The 7,444-nt window shown below is 32.0% G+C and overlaps 1 long non-coding RNA gene and 1 other non-coding gene across 9 annotated transcripts; one reads left to right on the top strand and one right to left on the bottom strand.

Moving 5' to 3' along the window:
* Nucleotides 1–206: 206 nt before the first annotated feature.
* On the bottom strand, nucleotides 207–7,106 carry LOC116031872. Of its 8 annotated transcripts, none has more exons than XR_004100682.1 (4): nucleotides 6,856–7,106; nucleotides 4,465–6,769; nucleotides 801–1,033; nucleotides 207–579 (listed from the first exon to the last, which is right to left on the bottom strand). It is a non-coding gene; the product is annotated as an uncharacterized LOC116031872 (long non-coding RNA). The 8 variants fall into 8 exon arrangements; XR_004100681.1 differs by having other exon boundaries at nucleotides 878–1,033; XR_004100684.1 differs by having other exon boundaries at nucleotides 878–1,016.
* On the top strand, nucleotides 1,695–1,767 carry TRNAE-CUC. The gene has a single exon. It is a non-coding gene; the product is annotated as a tRNA-Glu (tRNA).
* Nucleotides 7,107–7,444: the final 338 nt, after the last annotated feature.

Raw genomic sequence — 7,444 nt, 5'->3', positions numbered from 1 at the left:
AGTGTTGGTAGTGTTTTTGGTATTAGTGTTCGCATGGTTTTGTTAGAAGGAAAAGAAAAAACAAAATGTTGACATGGTTTCTTTTTGTTGGTAGTGTTACAAAGAAACAAACCAAACTGTGAAGGGGTATATTTTGCCCAATTTATGGAATCTTTTTTTTTTTTGCCCAATTTATGCAATCTCTTTTTCAATGAGCAATTTAAATATAAAATAGAGAATGAGCATTGAAACCATAAATATGGAATGGAAGTTACATTATATAGTGAGCATTATAAATACAAAATAGTGAGCAATTACATAATCTCATGGCAACCTATAAAGATCACTAGGTTTTCCATATTTCTTTGACATGACATTAACCATTACTACTCCTATGGCTACCAAGAACTATGCTTTGAGCCATTTCCCATTACAATATTTTTTTGGACCATTGCCACTTCGTAATAATGCTTTGAGCCTCTCAATTTTTTCCTCATTTCAGTTCATCCTCTTCAACAATCCATGAATGATCTTCTTCGACCGTGAACACATTGGAGGATCAAACCAATCAAAAAATCCACATGAGTGCAACTGCATGCCCTGTATGCATTTATGAAAAACAGATTTCTCAACCGTTCTAAATAAATAAATAACTAAATACAAACAATTAGTCCAAAAAAATTTGTGAAGCAATTCTGGTTTGACTAGTAAAAGAAAAAAAAAACAAAACAAAAACAAAAATGATGAACTAATCGAAAGCTTTGTGAACTTGTACAATTCTAAAAAAAAAATCGAAAACAAAATTAATGCTAATTGTTTACATTGATACCAACACAATTCCAAAATCTTCGACCAGGATCCTCAGAACTCCATGAGATTTGAAGGGTTAACTCATTACCGCAATTAAAATGGAGAATTGCAATCACTTCTCCAAAGTGTCATCTTTGCTTCTTTGACCCAGAGGATGCTGAAGAAGTATCCCTATTTTGCATCCTCATTGGCAGCAACATGCTCTTCTACAAATGGCGTGAGTAAATCTGCAAATGGTGTGACCCTAGGGCAGAGGAGGTAAGGGGTATTGTTCTGGACGCAAATTCATTTTTAAAAGGAAGGAATTTGCTTGATATATTAAAATGACTTCTTTGCTCTTGATAATAAGGGTGGAAACACGAAATTGTAACGGTGGACGACATTGGGTACTGTTTAAAAGTCAGAGGACTAAATTAGGTACTTGTAATGCTTTGGACTAAATCAAGTATTAGCTAATAGTCGGAGGACCAAAATGGGTATTAACTCAAATGATTAATATATATGGTATGATTAAATCGATTTTCCATAAAATTACAACTACATATCCATAAAGTCAATGTGCAAGTTCATAAAGTTACTATTGCAAGTTCAAAAAATCACTATTATAAATTCATTAAATAAATATGTGAGGTTCATAAAGTATTTACTATATGTTCATAAAATCACTACAAGCTCATAAAATTACTATTGAAAGTTCATCACAAATTATTAAAACGGTTTATTGAAAAATATATCAACATAGGTGTTATTTAAAATATCTCAACAAGAATTTTAGTAAGATATTTTATATATATTGATTTTAATTCAATAAAAAGAATTAGATAATGATTTATTAAGTGATAATTGATCCATTGACACCATTTTTATGAGACCAAGGACTTCATGTTTTAGAATGTGAACACCAATCCGTTGTAGTCTAGTTGGTTAGGATATTCGGCTCTCACCCGAAAGACCCGGGTTCGATTCCCGGCAACGGAAGTTTTGGGTTTTCCAAATGCTTTACAATTTTCACGCAGTTATTCATTTGTTAACTACGGTATTTCTACTTCTTTCCATTTTCCTTTATTTGTTAACTACGGTATTTCTACTTCTTTCCATTTTCCTTTATTTGTTAACTACGGTATTTCTACTTCTTTCCATTTTCCTTTATTTTAAATATATGGTATTTCGACAGTTAATGCATGCATTTATATTTATCTCTTATTATAATAAAGAGATTTGTTAACTACGGGTATTTCTACTTCTTTCCATTTTCCTTTATTTTAAATATATGGTATTTCGACAGTTAATGCATGCATTTATATTTATCTCTTATTACTCTTATTATAATAAAGAGATTTGTTAACTACGGTATTTCTACTTCTTTCCATTTTCCTTTATTTGTTAACTACGGTATTTCTACTTCTTTCCATTTTCCTTTATTTGTTAACTACGGTATTTCTACTTCTTTCCATTTTCCTTTATTTTAAATATATGGTATTTCGACAGTTAATGCATGCATTTATATTTATCTCTTATCTCTTATCTCTTATTATAATAAAGAGAGGGGATTTGGCTAATAGATTTGCTCCATTCTCCCGCCCAACAAAATTGATTTTCTTTTTGCATTTTTTTTTCATCCACAAAAATTGATCCTCCAATTTTCCTTCTCAATTTATTTCGTAAATCATGGGCGTAGAGATTTGCCTTCCCAATGTTTTGGTCTGAGCAAACGTCTTAATTCATATTAAGCATTTCCCATCCCTTATCATCATTACTAATTTTTGAATTCTTATTTCTAATTTGTTGAGATTTTGTTTTCGAAATAATTTATTTTCCGCTTATTCAGATTATAGTGTCCAAATTTTTCTCTTTATCTCTAACTGAATTCTAATTGGTCTATTAGTTGTTCTTTGCATTTAATGTTGTTCATTGGAAACCGATTCTAGGTGTTTAATCCTAAATAGGTTACTGGCTATAGCTCCTGCGTGATGATTACATTGCTCTCATCTATGCTGATTTCTTGGTATATATATTCATACAATCCCCTTCGACATCTACATAAGCAACCGGTGCACCCAAATATACAACTTTGTAATACTGTTGCCATGGATGGTCAATTCCTTCTTGGTTCTCAACTGAAGGCCTGTTTTACCACCCAAGGCTGTTAGAGTACGTCTGGTTCGCTGCTATTGAATGCCTAGAGGTTAGTGGTTGTAAAAAATCTTTCTTTTATGAATTTAGGGGACCTTCATGCATGCAACTATTGATAAGAAGCAGGTGGAGAAATATTCCAACAAGTCATTCCCCTCGCTTATTCCAACAAATATTGATAGGTATGTTTAAAAATCTCAAAGTTTCCCCATATACTGTAATCTATATTATTATCAATGAAATGTGTTATTGTAGATATTATAGGCAGGGTAGTAGAGATATACTCTCCTGTTGAGAGGAATGTGGGTGGGAGGATGGCTAGGCTCATTGACTTTGCCCTGGAAGATGCCAGGTACTCACATTACTGAAAAAAGTGCAGTTTATGTTACTTATTCAGTTGGGGGCTCTTACAAATCAGAGGATGCTTTTCAAGATTGTGATGAAGAAGGAGCAGATTGATAGCCTACAATCTCCTTTTATTGTTTTGGGAATTGACAAGGGAAGTGATTCTATTGCTAAGTATTGTGGTCATCTGGATGGTGGTGTTCTGCCAGTTGGTTCACCATTTATTGGTGATGAGGGCAGTGTTCTGCCAGTTGGTTCACCATTTATTGGTGATGAGGGCAGTGTGCTGCCAGTTGGTTCACCATTTATTGGTGATGAGGGCAGTGTGAACAACATTGATGAGGTACAGCTATACTTTTCTACTTATTGTTTTTAACTTAAACTACATTCTTAATCCTATTTCAGGGAAGTGATTCTATTGTTAAGTATTGTGGTCATCTGGATGGTGACTGTGTTCTGCCAGTTGGTTCACCATTTATTGGTGATGAGGGCAGTGTTCTGCCAGTTGGTTCACCATTTATTGGTGATGAGGGCAGTGTGCTGCCAGTTGGTTCACCATTTATTGGTGATGAGGGCAGTGTGAACAACATTGATGAGGTACAGCTATACTTTTCTACTTATTGTTTTTAACTTAAACAACATTCTTAATCCTATTTCAGGTAAAATTGACAGTTTTATGGTTTGTTCTTAGGATTTCTTTGCTGGCCATGATGTAGTGAACTTGGGGGATGCTTATGAACATATAGTAGAGGTTAATGAAGCTGACTTATTGGCTGGAAATGGTGGGAATGGCGTGGCTTTTGTTCAGTTAGGGGAAGATATTCAAAATGGTACACAGGATGCTGTTGCACATCCTGTTAAGAGATGTCTGCTAGAAGATTTCACTAAAATTGCTGTCCCTAAAAGGCGCAGGACTTTGGAGATCAAGGAAGAAGATGTTTAGTTTGGTTGGTTCTACGGTATGTGTGGTTTCATGTGGTTTTTCTTTTTCTACTTCTATCTGTTTTCCAAAATGACTGATTAAGTTATGCATAAGGTTTCTGTGTTTTGCTGCTATTAACCTTAGCAATTTTGTATCAGATTGTATTCCTATGTAATGCAAGTGTTCTATGTTATGCAATTATGTTAAAAAAAAAAGAGTTATTTATCTAAATATGTGCTTCATGAATTAGTACAACATGTATGTGGAAAGTTTACCTCTCTGTTAAGCTATTTTGATTTCTCTCTTTTCCATATTGGCTCCTCATTGTAGCATCTATTTCTTTGCTGTGTAGATGTCTTCTGTTGACACTGCCCTATAGGAAAAAAAAAAGTTTAATTCCTTGGTACAACAGATCAAGCTAAGGTTTAGAAAAAAAAATGAATTATTTCTACCACTGTATGAGAACTATTATGAGCACTGTAGAAGCCTCAAATGGTAAAGACAGTTATGTTCTTTCAACATAAATGTAAGGCCAAAATATTGTATTTCGGCTTTAAAATATAGCCCATAAATGACCACAAATTTGAATGTGGAATAAGGAGTAAAGTAATTTGTGATTTTTTTCAAACTATTTCCTGTGTAGTTATGAAAATTTTTCTACATACCATTCATATTGAATCTTAAAAATATATGAAATCTACAATTAAATAATTACATAGTACGTTATCATTATGATTACAACATTGCCTGTCACACAATACTGGTGATCTAACAAACCTTTCACCATCACATACCAAATGACCACAATACTTGGCAACAGTATCACCATCCTTTAGAATAACTAGCACCACAAAAGCAAAGTGCAAACTGGTTTGATATTTAATGTTATGGTCTTAAAATCACTAAACATGATTCTTTATGGATTAAAGTGCATAATGAAATTGAAAAAAATTCTTGCTAAAATTGGGAAAATATTGTGCATTTTTTTTAAATTACATAATCTGGAAAACTGCATACAAATATATAAATGATAATATTTGTATAGTAATATGTTTTCAAAACCAAATAATAGATTTAAAAAAATTGGTTTATTTTTTATATTTAAATAAGCAAAAAGATAAGTCATACAACTTTGACACTTGGTGATATTTATATACATTTCAATCTGTTTATAACTAATGAGCATACTGCAAACATAGGTTTTTGGGGACTATTCTTTAAACCTATAAGAATACAAATTCACATAAATATTGCGTGATATAGTGGAAACACATTTAAAAAAGAAAGCAACAATATGTAAAACTGACTTAGAAAAAATTGAACAGGAATTCCAATACAAAATTCAATTAGCTTTATTCCCTATTTCATTTTATTAAATGTACGAATTTGTCTAATGTTAACATGATAACACTAAAATTTAAAAAAAAAAAAAAAAAAAAAAAACTCTTATGGACTGACAAATGCCAATGTTTTAATTAATTCTTGAATTTAATTTTCAAATATTAATCTAAAAAAGAAAAAACAAATTGTACAAGAGAAATACAGTGATGCTCACATAGCCAAGACTCAAATTTGCCATAAGAAATTTCATATAAAATTAGCACAATAGAATCATATTTCAAAACAAATATGAAAGTCATCATTTTATTGCATTCCAAATACCAAAAGTTGCAGCTACCTAGGTACTACATAGACATTGGTAATGATAGTTATAGGTTCTACTTTGGCTTTATAAAAGAGGTACATGACTGTTAAAGTCATGATCTTTACATGTAATTGTGTCAAACTCACACTCATACATCCAAATCACTCTCTCAATTCATATAAAACCTCAACTTCCAGCAACCATCACCTTCAACAAAGTAGGATGAAGTTAGAAAAATCAGTTATCATAGGTTGCAAACGAAAGCATGGCTATTCAGATAAAGGTTAGTTTACCATCAACTGTTTCTGTAGTATTTATGTTCTTTGACATATTGCTTAGGTATTTCTAATGTCTCCAATAATTGTTTTTTTAGTTCAATCTTCTAATATCATTTCTCCTTTTTTAACACCTCAAGACAATAAAGAATACCTAGAATGCAATCAATAAGATACCATTTAAAAGAACCCAGAAATTAGTACCTCCATTTCTAGATCATACTACTGGTCAGAACACTAAAAAAATCATATGGCTAATAATGTTCTGACTGCCATCTTTTGCACACATTAGAGAATACAATTTGTTACATGTAATGCTAAATATACACTGATTTAGTAGTGTCCAAATTGTTCTTCGGTTAAAATTTTTTTTATTTTTTTTCAGATAGTTGGAAAAAATTTTTACCATTCAATATCTAGGTTTATTAATACAGTCAAATAGATTCTCAGGCAAAGAAATATACATCCATGACATTTAAATTAGTAGATGCCCAAAAACTAAATATTACAGACTAATTTGTAAAGGCACAGATTTCATTAATTAGCTAAATAATTATGAAATTGTGCAATAATGTACTTAGCTTTCTTCCATTGCTTATTTTCCGATTGGAGTTTTGGAATCCTTGTGCGTTTTTTGAGCTAAATTTCCTGTCAATATATCTACAAAAATGATTAAAATTAAATTAGGGTTTATCAGAAATTAGGTCAAAATACATATGTAGACTGTAAATTTAGTAGTATGTTACCTGATAGAGTAGGATCTTCTATAAGCTTCCACTGAAGACCCAAAATCTGGCTCGAACTGTTTGTTATAGAGGGCTTCGATTCCTGTTCTTAGTTGCTTGAACATGTGGAAATGAAAGAAATTGCATGAATTGTGCTCAAAGTTGTAGCATCCGTAGCTTTGATTTGGTATTTGGGTGAAGCAATTGCCTTGGTTTCCATTTCTCGTTTGGGGCGAGGATTTCCGGCAGAAATGTCGAAGGAGACGACGGGGTAATCAGGGGGTTGTTTGGGTTTGTCTGGGTGGGTGTGGGTTTATATATGGGGAGGTTATGGGTCGGGTATGGGCCATTAGGGTTGGGTTATTATAATGGGCTTTGTATATATATATATAACCAGGCCAATCAGCCCAATCCATCAATAGATTCGTTACGTTGTGTAATTTATATAAAATATTTAAATCATTGGCTTCCTATTTATATATAGTTTGAAATTAATGGTATTAGTTATAATATTATTGTTTTTATTATTTGATTATTACGAATAGCATTGTTGTGTTAAGTATTATTATTCATCTTCCATTTTTCATATTAGTATAAAATATATTTACAT

Source organism: Ipomoea triloba, chromosome 10 (assembly GCF_003576645.1).
Source record: "Ipomoea triloba cultivar NCNSP0323 chromosome 10, ASM357664v1".
NCBI lineage: Eukaryota > Viridiplantae > Streptophyta > Magnoliopsida > Solanales > Convolvulaceae > Ipomoea > Ipomoea triloba.
Note: the sequence above shows the minus strand (reverse complement) of the source record. Positions and strands in the feature narration are given on the sequence as shown.